Genomic DNA, 17,559 nt, shown 5'->3' on the forward strand with positions numbered 1-17,559 from the left:
CTCATAAGGCCCCTCGCTGTCGGAGTCTGGTGGCAGCTCCAATGGCTCCTGCTGGGCCACAACAGTTTTATTTATACACACACACACACACACACACACACACACACACACACACACACACAAACAAAAAATGGTTGAACTGAATCCTTTTTTCTGACTGTGTTTCAGTCATCCGAAAATCCCCAAAAGGGACAGACAACATGGTAACAAGGTGTGAAGCTTCAATGTTGTTCTCAATCAAGGATGCTCCAGTGTTCCATTTTCTCAACAATGGAATTCTCCAACTCTTCTGCCACTCTTGAAAACATGGTTGTGCCTAAAAACAAAAATAACCCCAGATCCTCAAAACTTGCCAGCAAATCAGATCCCTAGGATCTGTACTATAGAAAAATCTTTGCTTCCCATTGTTTGGAGTTCCTCTATTTTATGAGACTGAACGATTGTTGAAAAAACTGATTGGTGTTCTGCTTTGAATTTTCCATGGCGGTCCCTTCATATGAATTATTGGTCTAGAATAAGATGAGTCAATACCTGTTTTTTCCCCCTTTAGTATGCTCTGCTATATAAATGAAGCCATGGAAACCCCATGGAAAAGAGTTAGTTGACTTTAGCCTTCTTTTTTTCCAGCAATATGAAAGCAAAATTTATATAAAATGGAAAAGAAAATAAGGAAGGCTGAAATGTCATTTTGGCTACGTATTTTCACAGAGATTTTTTGGGCTTGAAATACCAATTATAATTTAAGTGAACCAATTTATCTATGGACTTACAGAAGACTCTTGAGAATACCAGGGACAGTCAACTAAATAAAAGAATCTGATAGATCACCCCCCCAAAAACCAATCCTTGAGACACAAATGACTAGATCCAAGTTATCATACTTCAGACATATTTTGCAAAGACCCAACTTTCTGGAAAAGGCTTTAATGCTGGGTGAGCATTAAAGGAAGGATGGAAGAAAAAAAAAGGATGGTCAGTAGCAAGGTGGATAGTTACAGTAGTGATGTGGGCACCATTAGAAAATGTTAAATAGCAAGTTATGGATAGATTGTCAGGGATAACATCTACATATGCGGCTACTAGAAGTCAAGAATGATGTCACAAAATCAATTTATCTGTGATTGTACGTCAATCTGATCATACCAGGGCTGCAAAACTCCAGACAATCATTGGATAGTACAATGAGATGGAAAAGGCACTGATTCCTTCCTCATGGTTATCTAGATTTTTGTGGTCTGGATATGGTAACACTAACCTTTGTCTTGCCATGTATTGACCATTTGAAAGGAAAATGGCCAGAATGCTGCTCAGTATTGTTAGGCTGATCATATCAGACATGATTTGGCCTTACACTGAAAGGAACCTCTTGAGAGTGAATGCAGCTGAGGAACAGGATTCAAGCGATGATGCCCTCAGAAGTATCCATAGCAGGAACAGGATGTGAGGAATTTCAAGATCACACTATTGTGGTCACCATCTTGACTTTTTTTCAACCCCTCCTGCAGACAGCTCAGACTAATTACAGTACATTCAGTTTCACAGGAAACATTCATAGAGGGGCTACATGTTTGAAGTAGCTGTACAGTGTGTGTGTATGTGTGTGTGTATGTGGAGGGGGGGAGAAGTATGTGAAAACACACACACACACACAGACACACACACACACACCTGCTAATCCTGTCTTGAATTGCAGATTGGTGGATAACAATTCTTCAGACTGTATCCACCTTCACTTAAAGCAGCACTTTAACTTTTTCCACAGAAGCTCTTTTCAAATGGCATACAACAATTGCAGATTTCCCCCATATTCCTGCTGGCTACTATTTTTCTGGAAGAGAAATTATGTTTTATAAAACATACATTTGAGAGGCTTTTCTTCTAGGATGTTAGTTTTGTATGTGTGTGTGTGTGCGTGCGTGTGCGCGCGTATGCCTGTAAATGTGTGTTTTTAGAGACAGAAAATTTTCAGCATTAACATATTTAGAGTTATCATAAAACATTATTATTAAGGGGGCCTTTTTTCAGTTCTATCCCGAGATAAATTATGCATTAAGACAGCCAACATGGGGGAGGGGGGTTACCATAAACTCTGGAGAGTGCAAATGTATCCATTATTAGATAATATGGTTGATGATAAGAGAGACATTTTATGTAAATATAATGTTTTAATTACCATTTAGATATTGGCATACCTAAGCCATTCCTCTGGTCCATTGGGTGCTGGTTCATTAGGGGGAAGGCTGGGTCAAGGACACTGCCCCATTCTTTCAATCTCTGCATTATGCCTTTATCAGAGGTGGGCAATGTGGTGCCACAACCTGTGTCAAGTCATATCAAAGAGCGTTGTGTCATCATGATGTTATGACACACATTTCATCATATTGACATTGCTATGGTTGGAAACAAAGCTTTATGTCATGGATTTTCTTTCCATGACATGATGGACACCTCAGGGTGCAGCTATAGGGCATTGCATGCCAAACAACTAGACATAAAGACAGTTTTTTCTCCTTGTGCCATCACTCTACTGGATACCTAATTCCCTCAGTGCTGTCTTATGTCTATGGATATTTATCCATGTAGTATGGCTGTATTACTATTATCATTCTCATCTTTTCTACTACATTCTCCATTAGTATCTTATGGTTATATATACTTTGTTGTTTGTACCCTGTTTCCCTGAAAATAAGATTTCCCCAGATAATAAGCCGAATTGGGCTTTTGAGCGCATGCGCTAAATAAGCCCTTCCCTGAAAATAAGCCCTCCCTGAAACTATTGCAACACAGAAGCAGCCATGAGGTGACCAAACTCTCCGCATCCTGCACCTCAAAAATAATAAGACTTTCCCCAAAATAAGGCCAAGCACTTATTTCGAGGGTCAAAAGAAAATAAGACCCTGTCTTTTTTTCAGGGAAACACGGTATGTACACTGAGAGCTAATGTACCAGACAAATTCCTTGTGTGTCCAATCACACATGGCCAATAAAGAATTCCCAAACTTGACAACTTTAAGACTTGTGGACTTCAACTCCCAGAATTCTCCAACTAGCTCTGGTGGCTTGAGAACTCTGGGAGTTGAAGTCCACAAGTCTTAAAGTTGCCAAGTTTGGGAACCACTGAAGTATTCTATGATGCAAAGTAAGCCAACTAGAGAAATAAGTGTCACTTATTTTATTTCATATTAAAGGAGCAAATACCCTGTTATTGCAATCATCAACAACAAAGTCCCGACAGCCTGGCTCATCTTTGCAGATAACTCTATGCATCTTCATTCATCACTTTCATTGCAACATTCCTCAACATGAATGTTATTGTATTATTAGATCATGGGGATGGTTGGCTTATATATTTGAAAGTATATATTTGAAAATACTGCTGGACAGTCCTATCAACGTCCTTCCTTCAAACTTGTCTAGAACCAATTGAGGCATTCTTGTGGTTAATGATGCTTGACTGAAGCCAGAAGTTCCAGAATAGGTCATCTCTAAGTAGGTTATCTAAATGCATTGTTTAATATGGTGTTTTTCAGTTCAGATGCTATTTATAAGAGGTTTTTTTTAATATACAGTAAGAGCTCACATCTACGCCTAATTTGCATGTTACTTTCTCCCTTTTCCTGCCTCTTAAACACTAGGGGAGATGTTCATGTGTTTCTTCTAGTGGCATGCCCATCTTCCATTCTCATCCATTCTCAGATGGATTGCATTTCCTCAAAGGAAGGTTCTGGGTCTCTATCATTCCACTGTTTGAGAGGGGAGTAGCATAATTTCTTGAAGGACAAAAAACGGCTGGATAAGCTTTTAAACTAAAGATTTACTTAGGATTACATTCAGCAAGAAAACCATACATAAGTGCCAATTCTAATAAGAAAGCCTAGTAAAACATTGAAATGCTGTATGCAGGAGGCCAGGAATTGAGCCAAGATGTATTATCCCATCTTAGCTTCCTTTTGCTAATTTTACACATAAGGTCAGTGGGGTGCAGTGTATGAGGAGTTCATAATTGTCAGTGATGTACATGTAACAGGCACCCTTAATTAACACACAGACTTCCCCTTGAGTAGTCCAAGGAGACTAGTGTTGAAGACTATACAATGGATGTGGCATCATCCTTTAGCCAGAATGAAGAATGAGTCAGAGGTGTCACTAGCAAGCATCTCAATGAGACTTTGCAGGTACAGAACTACCCCCTCTATAGTTGCAATTTCTGAAGGGGGGGGAATTTATTCTGAAAGGGAAACCATTTATTTATGGTTTCCTGTTGGTTTACCCAGGTGAGTAATGTATTCTCCCAGGTCACACTTTGAGTAGTCGGGAGTAGAAGAGGAGATAGGAAAATGGTAGACAGTTCAAATGGCTAGGTCACATTTTCTCTTAATATCCAATTCCCACTCAGATTAAGGATTGTTTTTAACTTGAGATCACTGTAGCAAAAAACTTGGGGTTATAAGACAAATTTAGCCTCTTCTAAAAAGACACATAGCAATAGCACTTAGATTCATATACTGCTTCATGGTGCTTTACAGCCCTCTCTAAGCGGTTTACAGTCAGCCTATTGCCCCCCAACAATTTGGGTCCTCATAGTATAAATATCCCTATTATCCCTATCAACAACTGCAATCCCATCATATCATCCCCAAATTCAATATACTACTGTTTCAGGGAGAAGCATGATACTTTATTCTGTATATCACTGCAGTTGGTGAAGTAGAAAGTACCTTAGAAACCAAGTGGTGAAGGAGATCACAGACCTGAGCATCCCACCGTTCAATAAAATTGGCAATATTTACTTGATCACTCTTACCAAGGGAAGTAAGAGAAAAAAGAGGAAAGGCTGCTCAATTGTTGAGGGATGATAGGGAAGTTCCATTAGGCTTTATATTCAGTAGGTCCCTGGCCTTTTTTTTTCTTTGTGACTAAACATAACTTTGTTCTCCACAGTTTGGACTGAAGAACATTCATACCCAGTCTTTATCAAGAACATTAAGGTTATCACCACATGATTTAATTATTTTATTTTATTTTTATCATGGGGTGTGTTTTCCCAATAGCCTTCAACTTATTTGATTTAGGTAACATAAGGCTGGCATTTAAAAGCTGAGTTAATTAGGGTAGCAGGCATTAAATATAATCCTTGCTTTTTAGGCCCCTGGGCCTGGCATTTATTTGGCAAGGATGGCCAGGTTTGCAGGGTTCCATTGATGCAAATTTCCCATCTTGAATTTCCAATTCAGAACTCCCTTAAGTGGGATGGAGCCAGACTAGGAACAGATATAGGGGGCTGCGATTACTTTCAGGGTAAGAAGGAGGAGAAGGAGAGGGAGAAGAGGAAAAAGAGCAGGATTGAGATGTTTTTCTGGTACATCTGAAGTCTTAGAGTTAGCATTAGTAACAGGTGTGATGTAGTTCTGGAGATCTGTAATATGAGACTTAATTTCTTTTCTAACCGTTTTTGAACTGTGATTTGAAATTTGAATCCTTATCACTGAGAAAAATTAAGAGCCGTGTGTTTATAGGGAATGGAGGAGAAAGGACAATAACAAAAGATAAGACCTTAGTAGTGTGAAATGAGGGATGGGGTGGGCAAGGTGACTTGTCAGTAAATGAGGGAGGAGATGATTGATTCTTCTAGTTTTGTTCTTGTGCTTGACAAACGAAGGTCAGGAATCTGAAATGAAACTCTTCCCTACTGATATAATTCATTCTGGTCATAATGACAGGGGTTCTAAGAATGACATTCTCCAGATCCTTAAGGAGTTTCTCAAAGAGTGTCATGGGCTTGGGTTTTTGAATTCCCTTTCTTTCTCTCTCTTTCTCTCTCCTGCTCTCTCTCTCTTCCTTTAGGTCAACAGCCTTAGATCTTCTTGGCTTGGGTTTGGGCTAAGTGGGAAGATTTGCGTTGTCCTCCTGTGCTATTGAATGATTGTACTGAATCTTTTCTTTCCTAGTTATACTGGAATTTTGGCTACTGCTACCAGAAGGAAAAAAATACACTTTTGCCTTGCACTGATAATGTTACGTATTGTGGACAATGAAATGTCTGCAAGGAAACAACCAAGGTCAGATAGCACCAAGGAACCTTTATCTCAACCCCTCGGCTACAAATATTCCCTTTTATTGACCCTTTTACCTCTTTTTGATTAAATTATTAGAACATTTTCTTAGCAAAACAATTTTGAGTATTATTTTTATAGTCAAAATATTTCCAAAAGCATGCCTAAAAAGCAAGGAATTATTTATTTGATTTTTTAAAATCCCATTTTATTATCATTTTCCAATACCATATTTAACTTGCAGTGGGAAAAAAGAAAACAATTCTTTCACAATTCTCCCTTGCTAGGGTAAAAAGGAAAAGCAAAGGAGGAAGTGTGGAATGCATCAGTTAAGTATTATGCAGAAAGGAATTTTAAGAGAAAGGGGTCCATCATCTATATGGAATGTGGAAGGAATCTGGATTTTTAGCATTCACAACAATTAAAAAATTAATTTCCTGAAAATAATTGATTTTCAAATTCTTCTCACTTACAATTTAAATGTCTTTTTAAAGTGTAATGGGATGTATATTTGAAGTTTCCTATAGAATAGCAAAATACAGAAAATTCTAATGAACTTTCTTAAAATGCAAAGGGAAAATGAAGCACAAATAATTTTTTCGGGAAGGTTTTGGCAAATACTTTCCTACCGAAAAGGATTAACCTGTTATTGTGTTGGTTGAAGCTCAAATAATTGAATGATCCACCATAGAAAAAGGAAATCCTTTTCCCTAGAAAATTAGATGTCAGAGAGACACGTGACCTTGTTTCCTAGTAGATTCAGTGACAAAGTGAACCTTGACTTGTAGAATAAAGAGTTAGAGCAGAAACAGTTCAATGGTCCCAGATTTACACTTATGACTCCCACTCCCATCAAATATGGTAAGATGATGCTCTGAAAGAACAGCAATGACAGTAGTAGAATTTTTTCTCTTAATAAATTGATGCCAAGAAAATTAATGTTGAGAATTTGAGGAGGGCAACCATTATTTTTGTATTTTTCTAAGATGAACTGGCTATTACCTCAGAGTTCTGAACATTGCCATTTCTTAGAGTTTAACAATCCCTATCTCTGAGAGAGATCGGCAATAGAAATAGGAAATATAAATAATAAAAGCACACATACATACAGCACATAAAATATTTCACTAAAGCGGCTTTTCCTTCTTTGTGCCTTTAATATGTATTGGACCACAACTCTTGAAAACTGCCAACCAGCCACATCAATAGTTGTTCTTATTAATAATTAAGGGAGCTCAAGTGCAATACAACTCCAACTTCAAGTGGAAGAAGTATTTTTAAAGGCAAATATTTGGAAGAAAACTACAGCAACCATGCATTTTGCTATGCATATTGTCCTGGACAGATTTCCAATATACCTGGAAACGGTCTATAGAAAATATAAATAAAGAAAACCTGACGAAGAAAGGAAAACACTTAAGATCAACGTGTTAAAGATTAAAAAACTACCGAGGAACAAAAACACTATTCCAACCTGAATAAAATGAGACTCCTAGCCTTTCAGGGATCAAAGAGATCAGACAACCAACATGCAGGAATAAAAATGAGGATTAGAAGAGGCAGAGGGGAATCTGGGTTGAAAGGCAAACTACAATACATGCAAACTGACTTTAAATTTGTTACAATAGTAAGTATGGCAAATATGTTGGCTACACTTACGTATCACAGCAAGGCCTTGTACTATTTAATCAGAAACAATCCAGAAGTAATAAATAATTCCAGCCTCATAGACAAATGAAATAATAATGTTTGACTTATATATAGAAATACCATTTTGCTTGGATGCTGTTATTTTTACAGTTATGGGTTATACAATTTATACAGTTATGACTTGATGGGCCACAGGAAAAATAAAGGAGAAATAAGGAAATCACAAGTAAACTCTGGATTTAGTTCACACATCTCATTAAGTTAACAGTTACAATCTAACATCTAAAACACCACTGAGTCCTACTAAGTACCTTATATTGCTTTAAAACAATCTCTGGTTTATTATTCGGCAATTCCATTCAGATATCACACTTACAAGCCAAAGCTTGGGATATATAAAATATTTAACATCAAAAAATTATTAATTTAAAATTAAATTCATTTTTGAAATTCTGGGTTATTAGCAACCTTGCTGATTAATTCTGCTGACCAAACTAGGCAGTATATTTATTACCGCAATGCTGAATTTTATGCAATGAAATATTTAAAGTTAAGAGTTTTAAATTTACAGGTCTTACAAGTACCTAATTTTTCTTTACTGAATCCTGGCTTCTTCTTCTTCTCTGTGTATTGTGTGTGGTTTTAATTTTTTTTTTAAAAAAAGAAATCTCTAGATTTCTGACTTCAAATGAGAAGCAAACACAAAGGCTCTTTCCTTCCTTTTTACATTCCATACCTGTTATTGTGTGCTTTGTTACCTAGGAAATAACAGTATAGGTATGAGAATTGCTCTGAAATTGCAACAAGTGTTGGAGTAAAAACTGTAATTAATCAATCAAACTTAGTGCAATCATTCTTTTTGCAAAAGTTCAGAATTTGATAAAATATTTCAAACAAAAATATGGCAAGTGGAGTTTTCCTCTGTAAAATTGGCTGTGCTAATTTTTGGGATTCAAATCCCCCCCCCGCCAAAAAATCCCCAATAAAATCTACTTGTGAAAAGATACTTTGTTTATCTGAAAGGGAGTCTTTAAATGATGTATAAATAAAATAAAATTTATCTTTGAAGTGGAAGACTCTGAGATTTGTTCAAAATATGGTAAGAATTGTACCATCTAGAATGTGAGCCACATTCATTTGGGATTATCTTCCTTTAAATTAAAATATAGCATTTCATTAAAAAATATGCTTTTTCTAAAGAAAGTCTCTCTAAGCAAATACGTTGCCCCCCCCCCCCCATATCAGTAGCTCTAATGATGTATTTTGAACTTCTGAAACCCAAAAATCCACTTTTAAGTTCTATTGATTTCACTGGGAAAGGGGTTTAGTTTGTCTTCGGGAAGTCAACGAGCATGGGAATATTTAATTTGGGCTAGTCTGTGTCCTTGAGTTTGAAGGAGGAGCTCTAAAATTTATATGCATAATATACTATATTCTTTCACTTTGTCCCTCACAGGGGAAAGAATTTCTGAACCTTTTCTTAGTTTTTTGTTATTATTAGGAACTTCTGAATAATTGCTATGCAAATCTTTTAATATCAGTAGAATACATAGCTTTGTTTTATCATTTCCCTACCTTTTTGCATTATGTATTTCATGTAAAATCTGAGGACAATCACTCCATTGTACATTGCATTGTAATATTTGTCATGGATACTAGCAAGATGTATGGATCTATGTCTATATGTATATTCATGCTTGTGCATATAAGATCTGTCTGTCTGTCTATCATCTCTCAATTCGAATCAGCTATTCAAGAAACAAAAACTTTTAAGTATCTGAGAATTTCTTTTCAAATGCTATTGCTAAGAGGCAAACAATCAGAAGGCCTCAAGTATTTTCCAACTAATAAATTTTATAAAAAGTGTAAGGTTTGATAAGCGGCCTTCCCACTTCTTCTGATTTTTATTACAAATTGTTAGTTGGAAAAGATGCTACCAGACTCCTTGTCGGGCATGCCTGATTCAGTATCCAAGAAAGAAAACCCCCATCTCCATTTGAATAGAGAAAGAGGTACTTTTACTGGACATGAAATGAAAACAGCTAAAGTGAAGCAAGATCTGAAGCAAAAAAGCACGAACATGTACATATCAAACGTTTACCCAAGACCCTCCTCCCCAGTTACCCCAACCCAATGTTCAATATCCAGCTCCCAAAGGTGCCATGTGGGGTGCATCATCAAGGGGCCTCATTCAGCTGGTATGCAGAGATGGTTGACCTTGACCAAGTCCAAACACGAGCCATCAGCATGCACAGAAGATGGTGAGAACAAAGCTCCAGGCATGATAACTCCTCCAGTACCTAGTACTTCCCCCGCCCCAAATACCATGAGCCTTGACCCTCCCCGTTACTATGGCAGCCGATAGCAAGCAAACAAAGTAGAGGCTGACACTCCTTATTTTTATTTTTGTGCCACCATTGACTAATGCAGCAACTGCCTACTACAGCTAAGCATACAGTTACAGGAGAATATGTTTTTCTTTTGTCCTTATGTCCTCTGTCTGGCAGGGCTATATTCAAAAATCAAATACTGTCTGCCTTTTTTGAGAATCTATTCCTGAGAAGATTCTCTCAGTAACAAACTCAGTTCTGTGACCTTAATTAGTTGTTCTACCTCGTGCTGCTGCCTGAAATTGACAACTTTATACACTGTATATAGACTTTTGCCTTCTAACCAGCCCTATTACATTCCTATGACTGAAAAGCCAGTCGTTGGACTGACGTTGGAAAGAGTAATTTCATATTTTATACATGTAGATGTGTAGACATACGTGGTTTTTTTGGGGGGGAGTTTTTCATTGTAATATTTGTCATGGATGCTAGGAAAGTCAAGCAGTGTGCCCCCTCCCACACTTTCCCATCCCACTTCCCATTTGTCCTCCTTTCCAGTTGTCCATGTCCTCCTTTGCCGATTCCATCATCTGGTAATGTCCGTTAAAAGGAACAATTTTAAGCTGTTGCCAGTCAGGCTAACGACATTCTGCATTTTACAGACGGCAAAAGATAAAACTATCCACCCATTGCCATAAACATTTTTAAAGCCAAAAGACTAAACTTTGGCTTTAGAGACTAAAAACCAATTGAAACAGTGAAGTCTACAGTTTTCAAATCTGTATTTTGAATTCCTTGCAATGCATCTAATTCTGTGTTATGACTGGAATTAAGCATTGCTTTGTAAAGGCTCCTATGAAGCTTTGTTACCTCACAATTTGGGTAAAACTGATAGTTAACAAGCTCCCCCCCCCATCTTAACGATTCTGAACAATTTCCAATCATTGAGGTGGTGGGGAAGCATCAAATTTATCTTGGAGATAAAGGTTTTTCAGTCCTATATCTGGTTCAGAGAAATCAGTGTGAAACTGAAAAAAACTTGTCTTTGATGCTAATAGTCAATGGCTGCAGTACAATACCCCAGTATTCTAAGATTGATATGGGTGGAATTCTACATCCACACTAGTCCAAATATGAGAACATTTATTCAAAAAAAAATATTCAGGTTTTTCAATCAGAAAATTTTCCAGAAAATTCTGCTAGGAATGAAAATGAATATGATGCTACTTAGCACATTCATCTCAACATCAATAGTCTGTACAAACATTTGTTTGAAGTGAAAGAGAAAAAAAAATCCACGGAATGCCTGCATTTAATTTTTTTAGAACAATCATCTGAAAAGCAAGCATCTAATTTAGAAACTGGCCCACAATGGAAAGTTTGCCATGGAAAGTTTTGATCCACATCTCTGCAAACAGTACAAATAAAAGCTCTCCACATAGAACACTGTATTTCAGGGAGAAACATATTGTGCTAGCCTTCTCCCTCCTACCTACAGTACTTCTCTAAGTGCTGTAAATGTTTTATGTGGAGGAAAATTCAATCACACAAGTTCTGCCTAAAGTGCTTCTGCCTAGACAACAAGATTGTCACCTTAGTGAGAATGAGGCTTCCTTTTTTAAAAGAGAAAATTTCCTTTCCAAAGATTTTTTGGGTTAATTTTCTTTTGAGTTTTGACTACTATGATTAAAGGTTTTTTTCAAACTTGGGAGCTTTAAAATACGTGGATTTCAATTCCCAGAAATCATGATGGCCAAGGAATTCTGGGAGTTGAAGTTCACAGGTGTTACAGTTACCAGGTTTGAAAAACACTACTTTAGAAGTTGGCCTAGATAGAGCAATAGCACTTAGACTGATATACCGCTGCAGAGTGCTTTATAGCCCCCTCTAAGCAGTTTACAGAGACAGCATGTTACCCATAGCAATCTGGGTCCTCATTTTACCGACCTCGGAAGGATGGATGGCTGAGTCAATCTTAAGCTGGTCAGAATCAAACTCCTGTAAGTGAGCAATGAGTTGGCCTGCAACACAGCATTCTAACCACTGTGCCACCACAGCTCTGTTGTGGTGTGGCAGTTTCCTAATATGCTGCGCAAGGAGGACAAATTATGCTCCATCCACTTTGCCTAAGAAACTAATTGGACTGACAATCTTCTTTCAACAGATAACATCCTTCCTTACCCTTGAGGCAGGGGTGAAATTCAACAGGTTTTGGCGAACCGGTAGCAGAAAATTTGAGTAGTTTGGTGAATTGGCAAACACTACCTCTGGCTGGCTACAGAACGGGACGAGAATGCAGATTTTGCAATATCTTTCCCCTGAAGTGGGGTAGGAATGGAGATTTTGCAGTATCCTTCCCCTGCCACGCCCACCAAGCTACACCCACAGAACCAGTAGTAAAAAAATGGAATTTCACCACTGCTTTGAGGATAGTAGGATAACTTAGAAGGCAGTGCAGTCCCTCTTCCTCAGCTGAAGGCAGAAACTAATTTTTGTGCCTAATTTGCAGCGGATTTACAAGATAGTGTTAGATTTACAAAATGGCAAGTATGTTTATATATTTAAAAAGTAAACAGAGCTCTTTCAACCAGAAGTAAATTTCTGTATTAGGGCTGAGACAGATTGATAGAGACAAAGTCACTCAGCTTGGTTCATGGCCAAGGTAGGACTAGAACTCACGGTCACTTGGTTCCTTGACCTTTATCAAGACACTGATCTGGCCTTTGATGCAAACTTACACCTGCATAATCAATTAATTAGCTCAATTTCTATCTTACTAATCAAGCAATAGCTCCCATCTTCTCTTTGTTCCCATCAGCATCCATCAACCCTAACCCTTAAGTAAATATCTAAGTAGCTTGTTTGAGGAATCTATGATGCCCTGTGGAATTTTTCTGATTTCTCCAGGATTTTCATAAAAAGCAAAGTAGCGATGGAACAAACTGTTTGGGTTCTGGTAAATGTTTGTTTAAAGCAGAGATGCAATACTATCACTTACAGGTAATGTACACCCCACAGTACTTCCCCCCACATTAAAAGCCTCTCTGCTATGACACTCTTTCTTTGCTTGAAGGCCATTGTGCCTCGGTTGTTACGTAGTCTGCCCCTCATCATAATCACCACCATTATAAAAGCTCTTCATACATCTCAAAATGATTGGCTCCCAAAGATGAGGTTGCACAGGTGCTGAAATGAATGGGTTTATTTGTTTCTGGCATAATGAAGCCTTCCTGTATGTGTATGAGTTTAATCTAATTCCGGAATGAGCTAAGTGCAATGTTATGCTGAAAGTCTAGCTAAATGCAACAGATGATGCTGTTAAAATGAGTTAAAGATATACAAACATACAGATAGCAATCATATCTGAGATATAAATTGGATTATTTTTGATGATTTGGCTTGAATCTTTTCCACACTGGAAACTGGAAGATGAGAGGAAATGGCTTAAATGATTATTAATTTCATTTTACTGTAGAAAAAATAATAATGGAATCTATAAAATTCATGAAGGTAAAATGCAGACTAGGCTTAGTAAACTTATTTATTAATCTGATTTTTGCTGGCTTTCAGAAACTATATATGCAGTTACAACAAAGGCAGAGGTGGATTCCAACTGGTTCGGACCTGTTCAGACGAGTAGGTAGTAACTCGGCTGGCTGCCCACGCACCCAAACCGGTTCTATTGTTGGCAGCACCCTCTTCATTTTTGCTTCTGCACTTGCACAGAACAATATCCATTGCAGAAATATGATTTCTTCCCTTTTCTAACATTCTGAGGATGCACATACCTGTTTAGATATAAATGCGCATGCGCACGAAGCAAAATTTTGTGCATGCCAACTGGCAGTAACACTAGTAGCAACTCACCCCTGAACAAAGGTAGAAAAATGCATTTGGTCCACTTAGGAGATGTACAACTTACAAATACTTCTGACAACATGGGTCAGATATATTCTGTCATATATGTATAGATATATAGAACACTCTCTCTCTCTCTCTCTCTCTCTCTCTCCCTCTCTCCCTCTCTCCCTCCCTCCCTCCCTCTCTCTCTTTCTGTGTGTGTGTGTGTGTGTGTGTGTGTGTGTGTGTGTGTGTGTGCACATATATTAGATGTTTGTCAAGGCACCTGATATGCTCCAAATATGGGAGGGAGCATACTGCTTCCCTTTTGCCCTTCATTATTTGCCCTATTTATGAGCAAAATTATATATATATATATATATATATATATATATATATATATATATATATATATATATATATATATTCCTGCAAATATTGATATGCTATTCTTCAACATTATTCCTAGGGAAATGTATAAGAAAGAACAGAAATTTAAAAATATGTAAATACAAAGCAAAAGGAAACACAGATGCCATGTGGCAACAACAATATGAAATAAGTGTCCAGTTTAAAATAATATCCAACACCCATTCACTTTCTTTTGTTGAGAATATGTTGGTGAAGAGCTGGATGTATATGTAGGATAGTTAGTCCTTCAAGCTTAGTAACTTTAAACTAGGAAGGGCATTAACAAATTTCAGCTGACATAGAGAGCTGCCTAAGAAAGAAAACGAAAGCCACTGCAGCTTGCATATCACAATTGCATATATATCACAATATCTGATCCAAAAGATTCAGCACATGAAAAACTGTGCACATACAATTGGTTGCCAGAAAGCTGACCTGTTAACACAAGCAAGCACATGGGGAAATACCGTGACTATTTTGTCTGTTTGTGATGACTTGGGGGATTTTATCAGTTAAATCACTGTTCTTGTTCAGAAAAAAAAAATCTTTGGCGTTCAGATTCTTCTCCAAAATTTCTGAAATGCTCAGAAGGAGAATGAAGAGTTCCCCATTATCTTTGTTACATATAATAATTCATTATGGAAGGGAAATGAATTATTTTTAGACTACAAATGGATGCACTGGGGGGGGTCAGGGAGTGGCTTGAGATATTGCCCAGCTTGGAGACAGCTCAAGCAAACACTGGTTGTCACAATCTACAAGATGTTGAAAACATCCTCCAAAATATAAAGGTAAAGGTTCCCCTCACACATATGTACTAGTCGTTCCCAACTCTAGGGGGCAGTGCTCATCTTCGTTTCAAAGCCGAAGAGCCAGCGCTGTCCAAAGATGTCTCTGTGGTCATGTGGCTAGCATGACTCAATATCAATGGCTCATGGAACGCTGTTACCTTCCCACTAAAGGTGGTCCCTATTTTTACATGCTTTTGAACTGCTAGGTTGGCAGAAGCTGGGACAAGTAACGGGAGCTCACTCACTTTAGGGATTCGAACCGCTGAACTGCCGACCTTTCTGATCGACAAGCTCAACATCTTAGCCACTCAGCCCCCAAAATATAGTGCTATGATTATTAGCACAAATGTGAAAAAACTAAACATAACTGTGCAGAATTTGTTTAAGAGTTGGTGGTAATTACCAGTATGTCTTGGTTCAGGTAATCTAAAAAGGCGCATTATTATTATTTTGAGAGTCTAAAAAGGCGCATTATTATTATTTTCTGTCACTATCTAGTCCTAGAGAGCCCTTATCGTGTGAGGAAATGGCCTGGTTCTATAGGTAACATACTGAACCTGCTTTCATATTTATGCCTGGGAGGGAATATTTTGAGAATCTGCTTTCAATGTTCTAAGTCAAACACAATCACCATTTAAGATCCATTCAAGTTCCAAATTGTTTTGTCTCTGGGGTTAGTGACAATGGCTAAATCTTCATTCAATCTTCCCAGCATTCCTGTTAGAAAAGTATTATACACTGGTTGTTTCAGGACAATAATGTCCTCTAGGCTAAAAGTTTTTTTCCCCCTGTAACCAAAAAGTCTGGGAAACGGGGAGTACCTATCTGGAACCAATCAAGAAATGAAGCATTTTTGTTCCACTTTGAAGGAAATTAAGGGGCAATTATAACTGCTTCTGCTCTATTTTTTTCTCCTTCTTTCAGTAAAGCTTCCCATTTAACCCCAACAACCCATCATTTTCATCAGCACTTGAGTTTTCCTGGTGTATAGAAGCTCCTGCCCTGCCATTTCCTTAGCACTTTCCTCCTCTCCTTATTTGGCAAACACAAAGTTTTCCCATCTACCTTCCGATTGCTATAGGTTTTAGATTCTCATCCATATGCAGATGGTTTCCTCAATTTAATTTCTTTGTTAGTGCCTATGAAACATAGAAGATTTCAGTGGCTAGCTAATTACTCCTAGTAACTGCTATTTATTCACTCCGTTATTATACAGTAGGCTCATATATAAATCTCCTATCTGTTGTATGCATACCATGCTTTCAGAAAAACTTCCCTTCCCTACATATCTGATTTTGTATGGGGGATATGCAGTTAATAGACTTTACCCTGAGTTCTGTTGGCAGTACAAAGCAGCTTCTGCATGCTGCAGATTTTTGGCATATTAACTGTTAATTGGAACAAAAACAAAGCCTGCACCCAATAGCCATGCCTAGTCAGGTTCCTTTCTGGTGATACAACCCTGTATCACTCCATCTCACCACCTTAGATACTTTTTCAGAGCCCACTGATTATTATTCTTTTGCCTTCATATCCTGTTACCCTTTGGCTAAAAGCGGCACTCGGGCTGAATCACTTCAATAGTATAAAATGGCAAGCCAATTCTTCTTGTTTTTGGAAATCTTGGCTGTCTCATATAATCAATCAAAGCCAATTCATTAGAGCAGGGGTGTCAAAGTTGTGTCATCATTGCATCGTCATGTGACATATCACAATTTCACTAAATGGGGAATGGGAGTGGCCAGCGCATGATGCATTTGGCCCACGGGTCGCGAGCTTGACACCCCTGCATTAGAAGCTTTGAATTAACAATCTGGAGTCAGTCTATATTATATGGCAAGATGAGACCACCTTAGAATATAGGTCTAATTAATTCATTAATTAAGGATAAGATTTTATTTACTGTTATAATTGTGCACCTCCTTACTTTTCTATTATTTTTCTATTTTTCAAAACAGCTTTTCTTATGACTGAAGTGCTAGGCTGTGTCTAGACTGCCTGGAATCATTGCAACTTCTTCTATTGTGTCTAAGGAGTTGTAAGGTTGAACCAGCTGGAACAGCCCCCACTCGAGTGAAGCTAAGCATTTTGTAGTTTAGGAGACTTTTAAAATGTGGTGATGTGGAAGTGCTTAGATGTTCCTTCTACTGATTTAATGTAACCTGTGGATGGATGAAGGTGAAGGATGAATGAAGGGACACTAGTCTCCTTCAATACAGTAGATACATGAAATAATTCATTAGAAACAATGAATGTGACTAATGGGAGAAGCAACATTTCTTTTTCCCTTCACCTACAAAATTAAGTGGGTTACCTGAGACAAATATTCCTTTTTTATATACCGGTGATATTACTATTGCCTTCTGGCTTTCATCTGGAGAAGCTTCTTTATTTTGAAATTGTCTATTTTTATTACTTAGCCTTCTATTTTTAGAATTGCCGCGAGCTATTCCCAAAGTCTTCAAACTAATACAGTGGGATATA

Source organism: Thamnophis sirtalis, unplaced genomic scaffold (genome assembly GCF_051295495.1).
Source record: "Thamnophis sirtalis isolate CommonGarterSnake01/CBP01778 unplaced genomic scaffold, rThaSir2_p1.2 scaffold_1, whole genome shotgun sequence".
Lineage (NCBI taxonomy): Eukaryota > Metazoa > Chordata > Lepidosauria > Squamata > Natricidae > Thamnophis > Thamnophis sirtalis.